Here is a 22879-nt window from a genome sequence, read left to right as displayed (position 1 = left end):
AATGCAAGGAAGGTGCTGGGTGACTTTACTGCACCTACTCCCGACTTCTATGGGAGAAGCATCTCTATCCCTGCCATTGGAGCAAACAACTTTGAGCTTAAGCCTCAATTAGTTTCTCTAATGCAACAGAATTGCAAGTTTCATGGACTTCCATTGGAAGATCCTCATTAGTTTTTAGCTGAATTCTTGCAAATCTGTGACACTGTCAAGACCAATGGGGTTGACCCTGAGGTCTACAGACTTATGCTATTCCCTTTTGCTGTAAGAGACAGAGCTAGAATATGGTTGGACTCACAACCTAAAGAAAGCCTGAACTCTTGGGAAAAGCTAGTCAATGCCTTATTGGCAAAGTTCCTTCCACCTCAAAAATTGAGTAAGCTTAGAGTGGAAGTCCAAACCTTCAGACAGAAGGAAGGTGAATCCCTCTATGAAGCTTGGGAAAGATACAAACAATTGATCAGAAAGTGTCCTTCTGACATGCTTTCTGAATGGAGCATCATAGGTATCTTCTATGATGGTCTGTTTGAATTGTCCAAGATGTCACTGGATAGTTCTACTGGAGGATCTCTTCATCTAAAGAAGACGCCTACAGAAGCTCAAGAACTCATTGAAATGGTTGCAAATAACCAATTCATGTACACTTCTGAAAGGAATCCTGTGAACAATGGGACGAATCAGAAGAAAGGAGTTTTTGATATTGATACTCTGAATGCCATATTGGCTTAGAACAAAATATTGACTCAGCAAGTCAATATGATTTCTCAAAGTCTGTCTGGAATGCAAGCTGCACCAGGCAGTACTAAGGATGCTTCATCTGAAGAAGAAGCTTATGATCCTGAGAACCCTTTAATGGAAGAGGTGAATTATATGGGAGAATCCTATGAAAACAGCTATAATCCTTCATGGAGAAATCATCCAAATCTCTCATGGAAGGATCAACAGAGACCTCAACAAGGTTTCAACAACAATAATGGTGGAAGAAATAGGTTTAGCAATGGCAAGCCTTTTCCATCATCTTCTCAGCAACAGACAGAGAATTCTAAGCAGAGCCACTCTGAGTTAGCAACCATGGTCTCTGATCTAATCAAAACCACTCAGTTTCATGACTGAAACTAGGTACTCCATTAGGAATTTGGAGGCACAAGTGGGACAGCTGAGTAAGAAAATTACTGAACTCCCCTCTAGTACTCTTCCAAGCAATACAAAAGAGAATCCAAAAGGAGAATGCAAGGCCATTAACATGACCCACATGGCCGAACTTGGAGAGGAGGAAGAGGCAGTGATCGTCACTGAGGAAGACCTCAATGGACGTCCACTGGCCTCTAATGAGTTCCCTAATGAGGAACCATGGGAATCTGAGGCTCACACTGAGACCATAGGGATTCCATTGGATTTACTTCTGCCATTCATGAGCTCTGATGAGTATTCTTCCTCTGAAGAGGACGAAGATGTCACTAAAGAGCAAGTTGCCAAGTACCTTGGAGCAATTATGAAGCTAAATGACAAGTTATTTGGTAATGAGACTTGGGAGGATGAACCTCCTTTCTCACCAAAGAACTGGATGACTTGACTAGGCAGAGATTACCTCAAAAGAGACAGGATCCTGGGAAGTTTTTAATACCTTGTACCATAGGCACCATGACCTTTAAGAAGGCTCTGTGTGACTTAGGGTCAAGCATAAACCTCATGCCTCTCTCTGTAATGGAGAAGTTAGGGATCTTTGAGGTACAAGCTGCAAGAATCTCACTAAAGATGGCAGACAATTCAAGAAAATAAGCTTATGGAATTGTAGAGGATGTTCTGGTAAAGATTGAAGACAATTACATCCCTGCTGATTTCATAGTCCTAGAGATTGGGAAGTGCATGGATGAATCCATCATCCTTGGCAGACCCTTCCTAGCCACAGCAAAGGCTGTGATTGATGTTGACAGAGGAGAATTGATCATTCAAGTGAATGAAGAATCCCTTGTGTTTAAGGCTCAAGGATATCCCTCTGTTACCATGGAGAGGAAGCATGAAGAGCTTCTCTCAAAACAGAGTCAAACAGAGCCCCCACAATCAAACTCTAAGTTTGGTGTTGGGAGGCCACAACCAACTTCTAAGTTTGGTGTTGAACCCCCACATTCAAACTCTAAGTTTGGTGTTGGGAGGTTCCAACATTGCTCTGAGTATCTGTGAGGCTCCATGAGAGCCCACTGTCAAGCTACTGACATTAAAGAAGCGCTTGTTGGGAGGCAACCCAATGTTATATTTATCTATTTTCCTTTGTTATTTTATGTTTTCTGTAGGTTGATGATCATGTGAAGTCACAAAATCAATTGAAAAAGCAAAAACAGAATGAGAAACAGAAAGAAAAACAGCACACCTTGGAGGAAAACCTTGCTGGCGTTTAAACGCCAGTAAGGGCAGCAAATGGGCGTTTAACGCCCAGTCTGGCACCATTCTGGGCATTTAACGCTAGAAAGGGGCACCAGACTGGCGTTAAACGCCAGGAATGGGCAAGAAGCTGGCGTTAAATGCCAGAAATGGGCGCCAGCCCGGCGTTTAATGCCAGAATTGGCATAAAGAGCATTTTTGCTCGCCACTTGGTGCAGGGATGAATTTTCCTTGACACCTCGGGATCTGTGGATCCCACAGGATCCCCACCTACCCCACCACTCTCTCTCTTCTTCACCCATTCACTAATCACCTCAACATTTCTTCCCCAAAAACCCTTCACCTATCAAATCCCACTATTCTCTTTACCACTCACATACATCTTTCATAAAACCCCACCTACCTTACCATTCAAATTCAAACCACTTTCCCTCCCAAACCCACCCATACTGGCCGAAACCTACCCCTCTCTCCACCCCTATATAAACCCATCTTTACTCCTTCATTTCCACACAACCTAAACACTACTTCTCCCCCTTGGTCGAACCACAAACCCACCTCCATCTCCTCTATATCTTCTTCTTCTACTATCTTCTTTCTTCTTTTGCTCGAGGACGAGCAAACCTTCTAAGTTTGGTGTGGTAAAAGCATTGCTTTTTGTTTTTCCATAACCATTTATGGCATCTAAGGCCGGAGAAATCTCTAGAAAGAGGAAAGGGAAGGCAAAAGCTTCCACCTCCGAGTCATGGGAGATGGAGAGATTAATCTCAAGGGTGCATCAAGACCACTTCTATAAAGTTGTGGCCAAGAAGAAGGTGATCCCCGAGGTCCCTTTCAAACTCAAAAAGGGTCAACTTTGATCAAAGGTTGGACCAAGTCCTCATGGATATCACTAAGAAAAGGATGGAGCAAACAAGAGATCCCACTCATGGACATGAGCATGAGGAAACTCCTCATCATGAAATCCCTGAGATACCTCAAGGGATGCATTTTCTTCCACAAAATTATTGGGAGCAAATCAACACCTCCCTAGGAGAATTGAATTCCAACATGGGACAACTAAGGGTGGAGCACCAAGAACATTCCATCCTCCTCCATGAAATTAGAGAAGATCAAAGAATCATGAGAGAGGAGCAACAGAGGCAAGGAAGAGACATTGAGGAGCTCAAGCACTCCATAAGATCTTCAAGAGGAAGAACAAGCCGCCATCACTAAGGTGGACCCGTTCTTTAATTTTCTTGTTCTTTATTTTCCTGTTTTTCGAATTTTTATGCCTATGTCTATCTATGTTTGTGTCTTATTACATGATCATTAGTGTCTTAGTGTCTATGCCTTAAAGTTATGAATGTCCTATGAATCCATCACCTTTCTTAAATGAAAAATGTTCTTAATTGAAAAAGAGGAGAATTGCATGAATTTTGAATTTTATAACAGATTAATTATTTTGATGTGGTGGCAATATTTTGGTTTCTGAATGTATGCTTGAACAGTGCATATGTCTTTTGAATTTGTTGTTCATGAATGTTGGCTCTTGAAAGAATGATGAAAAAGGAGACATGTTACTGAGGATCTGAAAAATCATAAAAATGATTCTTGAAGCAAGAAAAAGCAGTGAATATTCAAAAAAAAAAATGAAAAAAGGGAGAAAGAAAAAGAAAAAAAAAAGGGGGAAGAGAAAGAAATAAAGTTGTGATCCAAGGCAAAAAGAGTGTGCTTAAGAACCTTGGACACCTCTAATTGGGGACTCTAGCAAAGTTGAGTCACAATCTGAAAAGGTTCACCCAATTATGTGTCTGTGGCATGTATGTATCCGGTGGTAATACTGGAAGACAGAGTGCTTTGGGCCACGGCCAAGACTCATAAAGTAGCTGTGTTCAAGAATCATCATACTTAACTAGGAGAATCAATAACACTATCTGGATTCTGAGTTCCTATAGAAGCCAATCATTCTGAATTTCAAAGGATAGAGTGAGATGCCAAAACTGTTCAGAGGCAAAAAGCTAAAAGCCCCGCTCATCTAATTAATACTGATCTTCATAGATATTTTTGGAATTCATTGCATATTCTCTTCTTTTTATCTTATTTGATTTTCAGTTGCTTGGGGACAAGCAACAATTTAAGTTTGGTGTTGTGATGAGCGGATAATTTATACGCTTTTTGGCATTGTTTTTAGTATGTTTTAGTTAGTTTTTATTATATTTTTATTAGTTTTTAGTTAAAATTTACTTTTCTGGACTTTACTATGAGTTTGTGTGTTTTTCTGTGATTTCAGGTATTTTCTGGCTAAAATTGAGGGACCTGAGCAAAAATCTGATTCAGAGGTTGAAAAGGACTGCAGATGCTGTTGGATTCTGACCTCCCTGCACTCGAAGTGGATTTTCTGGAGCTACAAAAGCTCAATTGGCGCGCTCTCAATTGCATTGGAAAGTAGACATCCTGGGATTTCCAGCAATGTATAATAGTCCATACTTTGCCCGAGATTTGATGGCCCAAAACGGCGTTGCAAATCAACTCAAAACTGCCCGGCGTTAAACGCCGGAACTGGCACAAGAATGGGAGTTAAACGCCCAAACTGGCACAAAAGCTGGCGTTTAACTCCAAGAGAAGTCTCTACACATGAAAGCTTCAATGCTCAGCCCAAGCACACACCAAGTGGGCCCGGAAGTGGATTTTTATGTCATTTACTCATCTTTGTAAACCCTAGGCTACTAGTTCTCTACAAATAGGACCTTTTGCTATTGTATTTTCATCTTTGGATCTTTGATCATCTTTAGATCTTTGAATCTTTTGATCACGTTTTGGGGGCTGACCTCACGGCCATGCCTAGACCTTGTTCTTATGTATTTTCAACGGTGGAGTTTCTACACACCATAGATTAAGGTCTAGAGCTCTGCTGTACCTCGAGTATTAATGCAATTACTATTGTTCTTCTATTCAATTCAGCTTATTCTTGTTCTAAGATATCACTTGTTCTTCAACTTGATGAATGTGATGATCCGTGACACTCATCATCATCATTCTCACCTATGAACGTGTGCCTGACAACCACCTCCGTTCTACCTTAGATTGAGTGGATATCTCTTGGATCCCTTAATCAGAATCTTCGTGGTATAAGCTAGAATTGATGGCGGCATTCAAGAGGATCCGGAAGGTCTAAACCTTATCTGTGGTATTCTGAGTAGGATTCAATGATTGAATGACTGTGACGAGCTTCAAACTCCTGAAGGCTGGGCATTAGTGACAGACGCAAAAGAATCACTGTATTCTATTCCAACCTGATTGAGAACCGACAGATGATTAGCCGTGCTGTGACAGAGCGTGTTGAACATTTTCACTGAGAGGACGGGACTGTAGCCACTGACAACGGTGATGCCCAACATACAGCTTGCCATGGAAAGGAGTAAGAAGGATTGGATGAAGACAGTAGGAAAGTAGAGAGACGGAAGGGACAAAGCATCTCCATATGCTTATCTGAAGCTCTCACCAATGAATTACATAAGTATCTCTATCTTTATTTTATGCTTTATTCATAAATCACCCATAACCATTTGAATTTGCCTGACTGAGATATACAAGCTGACCATAGCTTGCTTCATACCAACAATCTTCGTGGGATCGACCCTTACTCGCGTAAGGTTTATTACTTGGACAACCCAGTGCACTTGCTGGTTAGTTGTGCGAAGTTGTGATAAAGAGTTGATATTACAATTGAGCGTACCATGTTGATGGCGCCATTGATGATCACAATTTCGTGCACCAATAGTATAAAACATATTTTACATCATCGGTGTATAGAAATTAATTCTTACTTTACTTTTCATTCATTATCATCTAATGGCTGAAATTTAGTGATTTAAGGATGATTAATTTGTTTGTGCTTTTAATCCTCTAACCTATGTGACGGTTGCAACATTATTTTCAGTGACACGTTGTTTGTAAAATTGAAGGTTTGATCTCTGTTAGTTTTAAGAAGATGAAAATAGGTGAATTTGTTCTTTTTTATTTGTCTCTATTGATTTACTTTGTACTTCAGGATTGATAATTGATGTTGTGTTCCATATATAGTTCAGTGAAAAAGTTGACCAAGAATTGCTTTAAGTATGACATTAAAAATTAAGATGGCGGTTACCGTCTGTTAAATTCGATAACTCATGAAACATTAGAAAATGAGAGAGACTTTGTTTGAGATTCTAGGTGATTAGATAGTCTTTTGAGAACTGTTACTAAATCATCGTTTATTTTGCAAGTTTTTGAATTGAGTTTCGCCTATCAAAATATTGAATGAGCAATTTCAAGAATTCATGCCCCCAAGGAAAGCTTCCTGCCGAGATTTTGGTAGTTTTCTAATTTCTTTTCATATGTATTGTTTATACTCCTTTCTAGATTTCTTATTCAGTACACTTTTCGTCACTAGATAAAAGTATAATCATTTACCGTCTTATTGTATATTGTGCGACTTAACAAATGCATGTCAGAAAAGATACTTAGAAACTAGAAAGTGCTGTTTTTTATGATTGATCTTTTTTCATGTATATACTAAAGCATAACTAACTCATCAATAACAATAGCCAAGGCTTTAAAAATGTCAAGGAAAATAAGACAATGACTTTTGTGATGAATTAATTTCTACTGGATTTAGTATACGTTAGAGCTCTTGAAAGGATAATATTGCTACTCTTTTTTTCCTCTTTGTTGTAAGATTTTGTAATTAGTTACATTGTTTCATGAAAAATAAATTATTGGATGTTTTTGAAAAATATCCACCTCAATAATGAGTTTTTAGAGTTTGAAATAGTTGAAACAATGAATAGAAGAATTAATTAGCTGTTTGTTGCATATACTTTTTTTTATGTTTTATGAATAACTGGAAGACATTGAATAATAGTTTAGATAAATTATTAAGGTAAGAGTAAAGCTAGGGAACCAAAAGCATATCAGCCAAAACTCAGCCAAATACATTTGGATGAATTCAAAATCTCTACGAGTTAATATATATGGATGTTTCTTCTATTAAGTATCAGAATGTTTTTTTTTCATATTAAATGGATGTTCTTTTATATATTTTTTGAATTTGTGATTGTTAGAAGTGGATAAGTTAATGTGAGAGAAAAGAGAAAAATTTTTATAGGTTTTAATTAGGTTTACTTAATCAATTTAAATTTTTTTTAAATTTTAAATTTAAAAAATTAAAATTAATTAATTATTAATATAAATTAATGTAGTTTTGTTTAGTTTTTGGCTGATAAGCTTTTGGTTCCTTATACTTTTCCTTAAGGTAATGGAATAACAATAATGATAAACAATCTAACGTTTTCAATAATATATGTTCTTTATTTTGGTTGAATTTCACATCATGAAAAAGTTTTATTTATTCAAAAAATACATAAAATTAATTATATATATGATAAAGTTTGTAATTTTTTTTAAAGAAAAATTAATTAAGTGTTCATCACGTGAATGCAAATTAAAATTTTAAAGAGTAATGATTTGCTTATCCATTTTTAAAATAATTTGGTAAAAATTATTCTATAAAATAGATAGAAAAATAAGCCAAGCAAATTATGCACTTAAATAATGGTATGGTGAGCACACTAGTTGTTTAGTTATATGTAACACCCTACCATATAGAGTCTTATGCTTAAGTCATAATAGAGATGGCAAAGTATTACGACCTCTAAAATAAAAATTTAGTACGTATAGTAGTATGAATGATTGATTATAACTAGGAGCCTTTGTAGAAAAAGGGGTAAACAAAAAATCGCAACTCTAAAGCGCAACACTCCGATCGATAACGTAACGAACAAGGATAACCAACGCGAGATTATATATATACAAGGGAGTGTCAAAAACAAGAATATCAAGACTCGAAATCCGGCTGCGAAGATAACCGGTCCGAGCATAGCAATATATACATATGATAAGATAAGAAAAACCCCAAAGGAAACCCAAAGGGACACAAATACAGAAATCTATTCTCCAAAATCTCCCATAAGAGGAGTCATCACAGTTTGTATTATTTAATGGAGATAAAAGTATCTAAGCAAAACATATAAACCAAAACATAGTCCCGAGAACGAAGGATCTTCGCAAATCTAGAAGTCTCCAGTATGCCTCAGCGGGAAACCTCACGTCCTGCATCTGAAAACCACAAAATCCGCATGGGTGAGAACCAAAGGTCCCCAGCATGGTAACAGCTTCCACATATATAATACATAATAATAGAGAAAAGCCAAAGGCAATCCTAGAACTTCCTCCAGATACTATCAAAGCTTATAAACAGCTATACCATATAAGGGCATCTGACTAAAGATTCTTCAATCTAACTAATACTTCCCTTTCCAATTCCTTCAGACCTCCCAACCACCAGCAGGAGTATAATGTAGCAAACACAGTTATATCAAACAAGGAATATACAAATAGGAACAATTAAGGCATTTAGACGATTAGCAAGTAATATGCAGTCAAATAGGCAATCTCAAACAATTCATATAATATGCATATGATGAATGCCTGTCCCTAGTGGCTGATGATATCATCTGTCGGTTATAGAGCCAACCCGACAAGTCTTGGCAGCTAACCATTGGACTGTCCCTCTGTCGTGTCTCCCCAACTCGAGTTATACTCAATATAAACTTGATCATAATCATGATCCATATCCATCACCTTCACTGGTGAATATTTATGGGGGTGAGCTCATCCGGGGCTTTCACAGTGCCCGGCCACCCTGACGACATAGGGTCAAAAGAGCTTCAAGTCTCAACTTGGAGCACGTGGTGGCTAGCCACTGCTTTCTCCTAGGGAAACTCTCATCTCCGATAATGGAAGTGCAACATTCACAATTCATTCAATAGCATATATATGCATTTATTCTTAGCCATAATCATGGCTCCGCCGTACCACGGCAATAATCCAGCCATCCGGCTCACGGTTAAATCCATAACCAGCCACCCGGCTCACAATTAAATCCATAACCAGCCGTTTCATTATTAATTACAGCCTTTCGGCCCATGGCATAACAAGCACTTCCACCACCATCCTCCGCCTCTCACATAATCATGCTTGATCCTCATTGATCATTCATTTTTCCCTTGCTTCACTCGCAATTTACCACATTCACTAGCTCCTTTTCTAATAGCTAGGCATATCATAATGATTTAAGACATAAGTGGTGAGATCGGAGGCTTAGAAGTATGAGATTTGACTTTTAAAACTCAAAAATCAACTTTGGGATGAAAACAGGGCCACGCGTACGCGCACTCCACGCGCACGCGTGGATGGCCTCAAAAACTCATCGACGCGTAAGCGTCATGCACGCTAACGCGTGGATTGAAAAATAGCCAAACTCTCGTGCCCCAAGCACAAAACTGGCACAGTTCTGGCATAACTCTCTGGAAAATGGCTGGCATTGGTGCAGCACCTCGGCGCGCCCGCGCACATCACGCGCACGCGTGGATGGCGCTTTCGAGAAGAACGGCATGTACGCGCCAGGTGCGCCTACGCGCGGGGGGGGGGGGGTCATTCTGCAAAAGATTTTCTAAGTTAAAACTGCAGAATTCACAGATTCAACCCCCAATCTTCCGACGGACATAACTTCCTCATTTTAAATCGTTTTTCACCCGTTCTTTGAACGGCATGGACATCCCGGATCCAATTTCATTTCTAAATAGATTTGGCACAAAACAGAGATCCGTAGTCCAAGTTATGTCCCGTCAAAGTATGCCCCAAAACCATGTTTTTCATAAGAACCACAAAGTGCCATTTTCAAAACAAGCCATTTTCAACTCTTTTCAACAACCAATCAAAACATGCCAATTTCATCCCTTTTCTTTGAAATCAATCAAAATGTATCAAATTCAACATCAAGCCTCCTCAACTCACACATTGACACGTTACCCCAATTCACCAAAATCAATATCCCATCATTTTAACCCACTTCACCCAAGTGGCTCAAACTCAAACACATTGACATATCATATACTCTTCCTCATGCCAATTTTCAACAACACCAATTCCAATAAATCATCATTGTACACAATCAATATCATACTCACCATCAACATGGTTCCACCCACAATTCAACCATAATCAATCATCAAGCATATATCACAACATGCATATTTCTCATACATCATACCATCAAGGCATTAATAATCATCATCACATATATGACCACATCATATATATCAACCATTCAACAACATCAACATTTCAATGCCTATCTTAGGGCCTCTAGCCTAAGTATTTCCTACCACATTACATATTAGATACGGGAAACCGAAACCATACCTTAGCCGATTTACCAAGCTCAACCGGAGCACTTCCAAACCACTTTTTCTCAAGCTCTCAAGGCCTCAATACCTCCAAGAACAGATTTTTCACCACCAAACCCTTTCCAAGCTTTTCAATATCCCCAAATCAAGCTCCAATATTCACACATACACAACCTAAGCCACAATCATCATACCCATACACAACATCTCAATACCCAAATATCATAGAACAATAAATTACACTAGGGTTGAGAATCTTACCATACCCAAGGTCCAAGGAGACAAGATTAACCTTCTCCTTCAAGAGAGTTGGGTCCTATAACATCAAAGAGCCCAAAATCTCAACATTTTTGCTCATAAAACTCGAAAATAAGGCTGGAATTTCGAAGAGCAAAACGTGGCTTACCTCAAGATTAATTATATGGGTTTTGTAGAGCTCTCCACGGTGAATGCGTGGCTGCAAACGGTGTGGCAATCGGAGCTCTAGATCAAAAGTTATGGTGGTTTGAAGATCAAGTGAGAGAAAGAACTTGAGAGAGTGTTCTTCTCCTCCCTCACTCCATTTCAGCATGTGTGTGTAACAAATGAGGAGAGAGAGTGCTGAAAACTAGGGTTTTGGTTTAGTTATGTTGGGCCAAAGGCCCACTTTGGATCCGGTTGGTCCGGTTTGGCCCGTTCGGTCTAATCTTGGTCCGAATTCTATAAAATTGGTACCGAAATTCTCGTCTCAATCTCCTCTACCACATTAAGCCATAAAAATCACATTTTAGGCTTTCTAGAATAAATTCTCATTTATGGGTTAATTAGCCGTTAATTAACCGGATTTTACATTCTACCCACCTAATTGGGAATTTTGCCCACAAAATTCAAATGCAATTACCTGAGAATAAGTGCGGGTAATCCGTTCGCATCTCCGACTCAAGTTCCCAAGTGTGTTCCTCAACACCGCCTCGACTCCATGCCACTTTCACTAATGAAACCTCTTTTCCACGCAACCGTTTGATACTAGTATCATCAATTCTGACCGGAGCCACTAGAAGCGTCAAATCTTCTCTTAACTGAACCGATTCAGGTTCCAACACATGGCTAGCATTAGAAGTGTACTTCCGAAGCTGCGACACGTTAAACACGTCGTGCAGGTTCGAAAGATGAGGTGGTAGAGCCATCCGATACGCCACCGGCCCAATCCTCTCCTGGATCTGAAATGGACCAAGGTATCGAGGATTCAACTTCTTTGCTTTAATCGCCCTACCTACTCCCATGGTCGGAGTAACCTTAAGGAAGACATGGTCTCCTTCCTCAAATTCTAAGGGCTTTCGCCTCTGATCGGCGTAACTCTTTTGACGACTCTGCACCGTAAGCATCCTATCACGGATTTTCTTGACTTGTTCAGCAATCTCGGCTATCATTTCCGGTCCCAACAAGCCTTTCTCCCCAGCTTCATACCAACATAGCGGAGATTGACATTTCCTCCCATACAAGGCCTCATACGGAGCTATTCCGATGCTCGCATGATAACTATTATTGTATGCAAACTCCACTCATGGCATATACCGATCCCAACTTGCCGGTTGGTCCAAAACACAAGCTCTCAACATATCCTCTAGTGTTTGGATCGTCCTCTCGGATTGACCATCTGTTTGAGGATGGTAAGCTGTGCTCAAGCTTAATCGGGTTCCAAAAGCTTTCTGAAATGCACCCCAAAACCTTGAAGTGAAACGAGGATCTCTATCAGAGATTATAGTAGCAGGTACACCATGAAGTCTCACAATCTCCTTTATGTATAACCATGCTAGCTCCTCAAGGGTGTAAGTCATACGAATGGGTAAAAAGTGAGCTGACTTCGTCAGTCGGTCCACAATCACCCAGATAGCATCAAAACCAGCCCCAGTCCTTGACAATCCCGACACAAAGTCCATTGCAATACTTTCCCACTTCCATTGTGGAATCTCTAAAGGTTGCAACATCCCGGAAGGTCTTTGATGTTTAATATTTACCTTTTGACAAGTTAAGCACTTTGAAACATATTCTGCCACATCATTCTTCATACCCGGCCACCAAAACATCGCCTTTAAATCATGGTACATCTTAGTACTTCCCGGGTGAACGGAGAATCCGCTTTTGTGTGCCTCCTTTAAGATATCTTGCCTCAAAGTGCCAACATCCGGCACAATGATCCTACCCTTGAACTTCCATAACCCATCTTTTTCTTCCGACACTCTCCACTGTTTCCCTTGCTCAATAGCCGGTAACACCTTCCATAATGCTTCATCATACTGATGAACCTTTAGGAGTTCGGACTTAAAGTCACTTGAGATTTCTAATCGGCTCAAACACAAGGTTCCGGATACTTCTCGAGCACCAATTTTTAGACTCTCGAATCCCTTGAGCAACTTCTCCTCTTGGAGCATCATCCAAGCCGCATATAACGACTTCCGACTTAACGCATCCGCCACTACATTCGCCTTTCCCGGATGGTAATTCAACTCAAAGTCGTAGTCTTTCAATAATTCCATCCACCTCCTCTGCCTCATATTAAGCTCTTTCTGATCAAATAGGTATTTCAAGCTCTTATGATCAGAGAAAACTTGGAACTTAACCCCATAGAGGTAATGCCTCCACACCTTTAGCGCAAACACGACCGCAGCAAGCTCTAAATCATGCGCAGGATAGTTAACTTCATGCGGTCTCAACTGCCGTGAGGCATATGCCACCACATTATGATGCTGCATCAGCACGCACCCTAGAACCTTCAATGAGGCATCACAGTACACCTCAAATGGCTCGTTTGGCTCAGGTAACACTAACACAGGTGTAATGGTCAACTTTTTCTTCAATGTCTGAAAGCTCTCCTCGCACTCAGGAGTCCAAACAAATGGAGTGTCTTTGCGGGTTAACTTTGTCATTGGCAAAGCTATCTGTGAAAAGCCTTTGATAAACCTTCGGTAATAGCCAGCTAAGCTCAGAAAACTCCTTATCTCCGTTATGGTGGTTGGTTGCTTCCAATCCATCACAGCCTCCACCTTAGTTAGATCTACGGCTATTCCCTTCTTACTCACCACGTGACCCAAAAACTTCACCTCACTCTTCCAAAACTCACACTTAGACAGTTTTGCATAGAGTTTCTTCTCCTTTAGAATCTGCAACACGGTCCTCAAGTGTTCCGCATGCTCTTCTTCAGTTTTGGAATAAATTAGTATGTCGTCAATGAAGACAACAACAAATTTATCCAGAAACGGATGGAAAACTCTGTTCATGTAATCCATGAATACCGCAGGAGTGTTCGTCAACCCAAAAGACATTACAGTGTACTCGTAATGGCCATATCGAGTCCTGAAAGCGGTCTTAGGGATATCCTCACCCCTCACCCTTATCTGGTGATAACCGGATCGCAAATCAATCTTGGAGAAAACTCCAGCTCCTTGTAACTGATCCATGAGATCATCAATTCTCGGCAATGGGTACTTATTCTTTATTGTAACCTTGTTCAACTGCCTGTAATCCACACAGAGCCGCATACTCCCATCTTTCTTCTTTACCAATAGCACTGGAGTACCCCATGGAGAGACACTCGGTCGGATAAAATTTTTACCCAACAAATCCTCCAATTGAGACTTCAACTCAGTCATCTCTAACGGTGACATCCTATAAGGAGCGCTTGAGATTGGTCCTGCCCCGGGCACCAACTCAATAGCAAACTCAACCTCTCGGTTAGGTGGAAACTCATCAATATCATCGGGAAACACTTCCGGAAACTCACACAAAACTGGAATCTGCTCCAACCTTTGATCATCACCCGAAATGCCCGCGGTTAACAACAGGATACCCTGACATTCGGTTCCGGAACAGTTCACTATCATCGAATTCAAGTAATAATTATTCACCACGACCGGCCCTTCTGTATCTTCCGGCATAAAGTACACCGACTTTGTAGAACAATCAAGCAGGACATGGTTCTTAGATAACCAATCCAATCCCAAGATAAGATCAAGACCGATCATCGGTAAGCAGATTAAATTATGAACAAATTCACGCTGCTTGAACCTAAAAGAAACTTCCGGGCATCCTAGCCTAGTCACCATGGCTTCATGGGTAGCATTATACACTCTTAGATCATAACCTAAGGTTACGATCTTCAATCCTAACTCATGGACTTTCTCAAATGCAATGAATGAATGCGATGCTCCCGAATCAAATAAAGCATTTAAAGTTTGACCAGCCATTTCACAGTTACCTCGGATGAGTGTCTCGGATCCCACAACACCTATAGCTGAGGTGGTGAACATCCGACCAGCCTGTTGTGCTTTCCCAGCATCTTGTTTTTGCTTCTCTGGATAGTTTGGGACCTTATGTCCTGCCTTACTACAGTAATAGCACAAACCCCATCCGGCCATACACGGGGCTCCCGGATGGTGACTTCCACACCTAGCACAAGCTTACTCATTCTGTGGTTGCTTCCCAAACCTTTTTCCTTGGGAGTTGTTATTGTTGGGCCTCCTGAAAGAACTTTCCCACTTGAAAGGCGGACCTCTAGGTGCAAAGTTCTTCCCTCGGTTCTGTGGGAATGGTCCCTTGTGATTTTCTCTCTCAGCGGCTGCCTTCTTCACACACTCTTCAGCAACCCTACACTTGTTTATCATCACAGAGAAAGCTCTGACCTCTATTGGTCCCTGAGCTCTATTTCTGTTGTTGCCATAATTGTTTATCCGTTGCCCAAGAGCTTCAGCAGTGGCTTGCATCGCAGCAGCCATGTTTTCCAACGTAGTCATAAGGTTCACCAGGTCATTAGGGTTATTCTCCGGCGCACGAATATTAGTACGACCTCTACCACGGCCTCTACCACGGCCTCTACCGCGTCCACGAGGCGCCATCTGGTTTCTATACACACCAAACAATCGATATTAAGTTGATCAGTCTCAATATCGAAAGCTTAGTGCTTCAAGTCCCAAATGCATGCTCGTGAACGTTTATGCCAATTATATCAAGCAGATATACTAATAGCACATAACACACACACACACAGAATGCACAGAAGCATAGTCAGTCCATTTCTCAGGCTCTACAAGAACGAACTGCTCTGATACCATAATGTAACACCCTACCATACAGAGTCTTATGCTTAGGTCATAATTCAAAGATGGCAAGGTATTACGACCTCTAAAATAAAAATTTAGTACGTATAGTAGTATGAATGATTGATTATAACTAGGAGCCTTTGTAGAAAAAGGGATAAACAAAAAATTGCAACTCTAAAGCGCAACACTCCGATCGATAACGTAACGAACAAGGATAACCAGCACGAGATTATATATATACAAGGGAGTGTCAAAAACAAGAATATCAAGACTCGAAATCCGACTGCGAAGATAACCGGTCCGAGCATAGCAATATATACATATGATAAGATAAGAAAAACCCCAAAGGAAACCCATAGGGACACAAATATAGAAATCTATTCTCCAAAATCTCCCATAAGAGGAGTCATCACAGTTTGTATTATTTAATGGAGATAAAAGTATCTAAGCAAAACATATAAACCAAAACATAGTCCCGAGAACGAAGGATCTTCGCAAATCTAGAAGTCTCCAGTATGCCTCAGCGGGAAACCTCACGTCCTGTATCTGAAAACCACAAAATCCGCATGGGTGAGAACCAAAGGTCCCCAGCATGGTAACAGCTTCCACATATATAATACATAATAATATAGGAAAGCCAAAGGCAACCCTAGAACTTCCTCCAGATACTATCAAAGCTTATAAACAGCTATACCATATAAGGGCATCTGACTAAAGATTCTTCAGTCTAACTAATACTTCCCTTTCCAATTCCTTCAGACCTCCCAACCACCAGCAGGAGTATAATGTAGCAAACACAGTTATATCAAACAAGGAATATATAAATAGGAACAATTAAGGCATTTAGACGATTAGCAAGTAATATGCAGTCAAATAGGCAATCTCAAACAATTCATATAGTATGCATATGATGAATGCCTGTCCTTAGTGGCTGATGATATCATCTGTCGGTTATAGAGCCAACCCGACAAGTCCTGGCAGCTAACCATTGGACTGTCCCTCTGTCGTGTCTCCCCAACTCGAGTTATACTCAATATAAACTTGATCATAATCATGATCCATATCCATCACCATCACTGGTGAATATTTATGGGGGTGAGCTCATCCGGGGCTTTCACAGTGCCCGGCCACCCTGACGACATAGGGTCAAAAGAGCTTCAAGTCTCAACCTGGAGCACGTGGTGGCTAGCCACTGCTTTCTCCCAGGGAAACTCTCATCTCCGATAATGGAAGTGCAACATTCACAATTCATTCAACAGCATATATATGCATTTATTCTTAGCCATAATCATGGCTCCGCCGTAACACGGCAATAATCCAGCCATCCGGCTCACGGTTAAATCCATAACCAGCCACTCGGCTCACGGTTAAATCCATAACCAGTCGTTTCATTATCAATCACAGCCTTTCGGCCCATGGCATAACAAGCACTTCCACCACCATCCTCCGCCTTTCACATAATCAAGCTTGATCCTCATTGATCGTTCATTTTTCCCTTGCTTCACTCGCAAGTTACCACATTCACTAGCTCCTTTTCTAATAGCTAGGCATATCATAATGATTTAAGACATAAGTGGTGAGATCGGAGGCTTAGAAGTATGAGATTTGACTTTTAAAACTCAAAAATCAACTTTGGAATGAAAACAGGGCCACGCGTACGCGCACTCCACGCGCACGCGTGGATGGCCTCAAAAACTCATCGACGCGTAAGCGTCATGCACGCCAACGCGTGGATTGAAAAATAGCCAAACGACGCGCACGCGTCAACCACGGGTACGCGTGGGAACTCTCGTGCCCCAGGCACAAAACTGGCACAGTTCTGGCATAACTCTCTGGAAAATGGCTGGGCATTGGGTGCAGCACCTCGGCGCGCCCGCGCATATCACGCGCACGCGTGGATGGCGCTTTCGAGAAGAACGGCGCGTACGCGCCAAGTGCGCCTATGCGCGGGGGGGTCATTCTGCTAAAGATTTTCTAAGTTAAAACTGCAGAATTCATAGATTCAACCCCCAATCTTCCGACGGACATAACTTCCTCATTTTAAATCATTTTTCACCCGTTCTTCGAACGGCATGGACATCCCGGATCCACGTAGTCCAAGTTATGTCCCATCAAAGTATGCCCCAAAACCATGTTTTTCATAAGAACCACAAAGTGCCATTTTCAAAACAAGCCATTTTCAACTCTTTTCAACAACCAATCAAAACATGCCAATTTCATCCCTTTTCTTTGAAATCAATCAAAATGTATCAAATTCAACATCAAGCCTCCTCAACTCACACATTGACACTTTACCACAATTCACCAAAATTAATATCCCATCATTTTAACCCACTTCACCCAAGTGGCTCAAACTCAAACACATTGACATATCATATACTCTTCCTCATGCCAATTTTCAACAACACCAATTCCAATAAATCATCATTGTACACAATCAATATCATACTCACCATCAACATGGTTTCACCCACAATTCAACCATAATCAATCATCAAGCATATATCACAACATGCATATTTCTCATACATCATACCATCAAGGCATTAATAATCATCATCACATATATGACCACATCATATATATCAACCATTCAACAACATCAACATTTCAATGCCTATCTTAAAGCCTCTAGCCTAAGTATTTCCTACCACATTACATATTAGATACGGGAAACCGAAACCATACCTTAGCCGATTTCCCAAGCTCAACCGGAGCACTTCCAAACCACTTTTCCTCAAGCTCTCAAGGCCTCAATACCTCCAAGAACAGATTTTTTACCACCAACCCCTTTCCAAGCTTTTCAATATCCCCAAATCAAGCTCCAATATTCACACATACACAACCTAAGCCACAATCATCATACCCATACACAACATCTCAATACCCAAATATCATAGAACAACAAATTACACTAGGTTTGAGAATCTTACCACACCCAAGGTCCAAGGAGATAAGATTAACCTTCTCCTTCAAGAGAGTTGGGTCCTATAACATCAAATAGCCCAAAATCTCAACATTTTTGCTCATAAAACTCAAAAATAAGGCTGGAATTTCGAAGAGCAAAACGTGGCTTACCTCAAGATTAATTGTATGGGTTTTGTAGAGCTTTCCACGGTGAACGCGTGGCTGCAAACGGTGCGGCAATCGGAGCTCTAGATCAAAAGTTATGGTGGTTTGAAGATCAAGTGAGAGAAAGAACTTGAGAGAGTGTTCTTCTCCTCCCTCACTCCATTTCAGCATGTGTGTGTAACAAATGAGGAGAGAGAGTGCTGAAAACTAGGGTTTTGGTTTAGTTATATTGGGCCAAAGGCCCACTTTGGGTCCGGTTGGCCCGGTTTGGCCCGTTCGGTCCAATCTTGATCCGAATTCTATAAAATTGGTACCGAAATTCTTATCTCAATCTCCTCTACCACATTAAGCCATAAAAATCACATTTTAGGCTTTCTAGAATAAATTCTCATTTATGGGTTAATTAGCCGTTAATTAACCGGATTTTACATTCTACCCACCTAATTAGGAATTTTACCCACAAAATTCAAATGCAATTACCTGAGAATAAGTGCGGGTAATCCGTTCGCATCTCCGACTCAAGTTCCCAAGTGTGTTCCTCAACACCGCCTCGACTCCATGCCACTTTGACTAATGAAACCTCTTTTTCACGCAACCGTTTGATACTAGTATCATCACTTCTGACCAGAGCCACTGGAAGCGTCAAATCTTCTCTTAATTGAACCGATTCAGGTTGCAACACATGGCTAGCATCAGGAGTGTACTTCCGAAGCTGCGACACGTGAAACACATCGTGCAGGTTCGAAAGATGAGGTGGTAGAGCCATCCGATACGCCACCGGCCCAATCCTCTCCAGGATCTGAAATGGACAAATGTATCGAGAATTCAACTTCTTTGCTTTAATCGCCCTACCTACTCCCGTGGTCGGAGTAACCTTAAGGAAGACATGGTCTCCTTCCTCAAATTCTAAGGGCTTTCGCCTCTGATCGGCGTAACTCTTTTGACGACTCTACGCCGTAAGCATCCTATCACGGATTTTCGTGACTTGTTCAGTAGTCTCGGCTATCATTTCCGGTCCCAACAAGCCTTTCTCCCCAGCTTCATACCAACATAGCGGAGATTGACATTTCCTCCCATACAAGGCCTCATACGGAGCCATTCCGATTCTTGCATGATAACTATTATTGTATGCAAACTCCACTAATGGCATCTACCGATCCCAACTTGCCGGTTGGTCCAAAACACAAGCTCTCAACATATTCTCTAGTGTTTGGATCGTCCTCTCCGATTGACCATCTGTTTGAGGATGGTAAGCCGTGCTCAACCTTAATTGGGTTCCAAAAGCTTTCTGAAATGCACCCCAAAACCTTGAAGTGGAACGAGGATCTCTATCAGAAATTATAGTAGCAGGTACACCATGAAGTCTCACAATCTCCTTTATGTATAACCGTGCTAGCTCCTCAAGGGTGTAAGTCATACGAATGGGTAAAAAGTGAGCTGACTTCGTCAGTCGGTCCACAATTACCCAGATAGCATCAAAACCAGCCCCAGTCCTTGGCAATCCCGATACAAAGTCCATTGTAATACTATCCCACTTCCATTGTGGAATCTCTAAAGGTTGCAACATCCCGGAAGGTCTTTGATGTTCAATATTTACCTTTTGACAAGTTAAGCACTTTGAAACATATTCCGCCACATCATTCTTCATACCTGGCCACCAAAACATCGCCTTTAAATCATGGTACATCTTAGTACTTCCCGAGTGAACGGAGAATCCGCTTTTGTGTGCCTTCTTTAAGATATCTTGCCTCAAAGTGCCAACATCCGGCACAATGATCCTACCCTTGAACCTCCATAACCCATCTTTTTCTTCCGACACTCTCCACTGTTTCCCTTGCTCAATAGCCGGTAACACCTTCCATAATGCTTCATCATTTTGATGAGCCTTTAGGAGTTCGGACTTAAAGTCACTTGAGATTTCTAATCGGCTCAAACACAAGGTTCCGGATACTTCTCGAGCACCAATTTTTAGGCTCTCGAATCCCTTGAGCAACTTCTCCTCTTAGAGCATCATCCAAGCCGCATATAACGACTTCCGACTTAACGCATCCGCCACTACATTCGCCTTTCCCGGATGGTAATTCAACTCAAAGTCGTAGTCTTTCAATAATTCCATCCACCTCCTCTGCCTCATATTAAGCTCTTTCTGATCAAATAGGTACTTCAAGCTCTTATGATCAGAGAAAACTTGGAACTTAAACCCATAGAGGTAATGCCTCCACACCTTTAGCGCAAACACGACCGCAACAAGCTCTAAATCATGCGTAGGATAGTTAACTTCATGCGGTCTCAATTGCCGTGAGGCATACGCCACCACATTATGATGCTGCATCAGCACGCACCCTAGACCCTTCAATGAGGCATCACAGTACACCTCAAATGGCTCGTTTGGCTCAGGTAACACTAAGACAGGTGTAATGGTCAACTTTTTCTTCAATGTCTGAAAGCTCTCCTCGCACTCAGGAGTCCAAACAAACGGAGTGTCTTTGCGGGTTAACTTTGTCATTGGCAAAGCTATCTGTGAAAAGCCCTTGATAAACCTTCGGTAATAGCCAGTTAAGCCCAGAAAACTCCTTATCTCCGTTACGGTGGTTGGTTACTTCCAATCCATCACAGCCTCCACCTTAGTTGGATCTACGGCTATTCCCTTCTTACTCACCACGTGACCCAAAAACTTCACCTCACTCTTCCAAAACTCACACTTAGACAGTTTTGCATAGAGTTTCTTCTCCTTTAGAATCTGCAACATGGTCCTCAAGTGTTCCGCATGCTCTTCTTCAGTTTTGGAATAAATTAGTATGTCGTCAATGAAGACAACAAATTTATCTAGAAACGGACGAAAAACTCTGTTCATGTAATCCATGAATACCGCAGGAGAGTTCGTCAACCCAAAAGACATTACAGTGTACTCGTAATGACCATATCGAGTCCTGAAAGCGGTCTTAGGGAATCTCACCCCTCACCCTTATCTGGTGATAACCGGATCGCAAATCGATCTTTGGAGAAAACTCCAGCTCCTTGTAACTGATCCATCAGATCATCAATTCTCGGCAATGGGTACTTATCTTTATGTAACCTTGTTCAAAGCCTGTAATCCACACAAGCCGCATACTCCCATCTTTCTTCTTTACCAGTAGCGCTTGAGATGGTCCCGCCCCGGGCACCAACTCAATAGCAAACTCAACCTCTCGGTTAGGTGAAAACTCATCAATATCATCGGAAAACACTTCCGGAAACTCACACACAACCGGAATCTGCTCCAACCTTTGATCATCACCCGAAACGCCCGCGGTTAACGACAGGATACCCTGACATTCGGTTCTAGAACAGTTCACTATCATCGAATTCAAGTAATAATTATTCACCACGACGGCCCTTCTGTATCTTCCAGCATAAAGTACACCGACTTTGTAGAACAATCAAGCAGGACATGGTTCTTAGATAACCAGTCCAATCCCAACATAAGATCAAGACCGATCATTGGTAAGCAGATTAAATTATGAACAAAATCACGCTGCTTGAACCTAAACGAAACTTCCGGGCATCCTAGCCTAGTCACCATGGCTTCATGGGTAGCATTATACACTCTTAGATCATAACCTAAGGTTACGATCTTTAATCCTAACTCATGGGCTTTCTCAAATGCAATGAATGAATGCGATGCTCCCGAATCAAATAAAGCATTTAAAGTTTGACCAGCCATTTCACAGTTACCTCGGATGAGTGTCTCGGATCCCACGACACCTATAGCTGAGGTGGTGAACATCCGACCAGCCTGTTGTGCTTTCCCACCATCTTGTTTCTGCTTCTCTGGACAGTTTGGGACCTTATGTCCCGCCTTACTACAGTAATAGCACAAACCCCATCCGGCCATACACGGGGCTCCCGGATGGTGACTTTCACACCTAGCACAAGCTTGCTCATTCTGTGGTTGCTTCCCAAACCTTTTCCCTTGGGAGTTGTTGTTGTTGGGCCTCCTGAAAGAACTTCCCCACTTGAAAGGCGGACCTCTAGGTGCAAAGTTCTTCCCTCGGTTCTGTGGGAATGGTCCCTTGTGATTTTCTCTCTCAGCGGTTGCCTTCTTCA

The 22879-nt window shown here is 41.4% G+C and overlaps 1 non-coding gene across 1 annotated transcript; it reads right to left on the bottom strand.

Moving 5' to 3' along the window:
• Positions 1 to 375: 375 nt before the first annotated feature.
• LOC130952703 (small nucleolar RNA R71) lies at positions 376 to 483 on the bottom strand. Its single transcript, XR_009074881.1, has one exon. It is a non-coding gene; the product is annotated as a small nucleolar RNA R71 (small nucleolar RNA).
• Positions 484 to 22879: the final 22396 nt, after the last annotated feature.

Source organism: Arachis stenosperma, chromosome 9 (genome assembly GCF_014773155.1).
Source record: "Arachis stenosperma cultivar V10309 chromosome 9, arast.V10309.gnm1.PFL2, whole genome shotgun sequence".
In the NCBI taxonomy this organism is placed as follows: Eukaryota; Viridiplantae; Streptophyta; class Magnoliopsida; order Fabales; family Fabaceae; genus Arachis; species Arachis stenosperma.
Note: the sequence above shows the minus strand (reverse complement) of the source record. Positions and strands in the feature narration are given on the sequence as shown.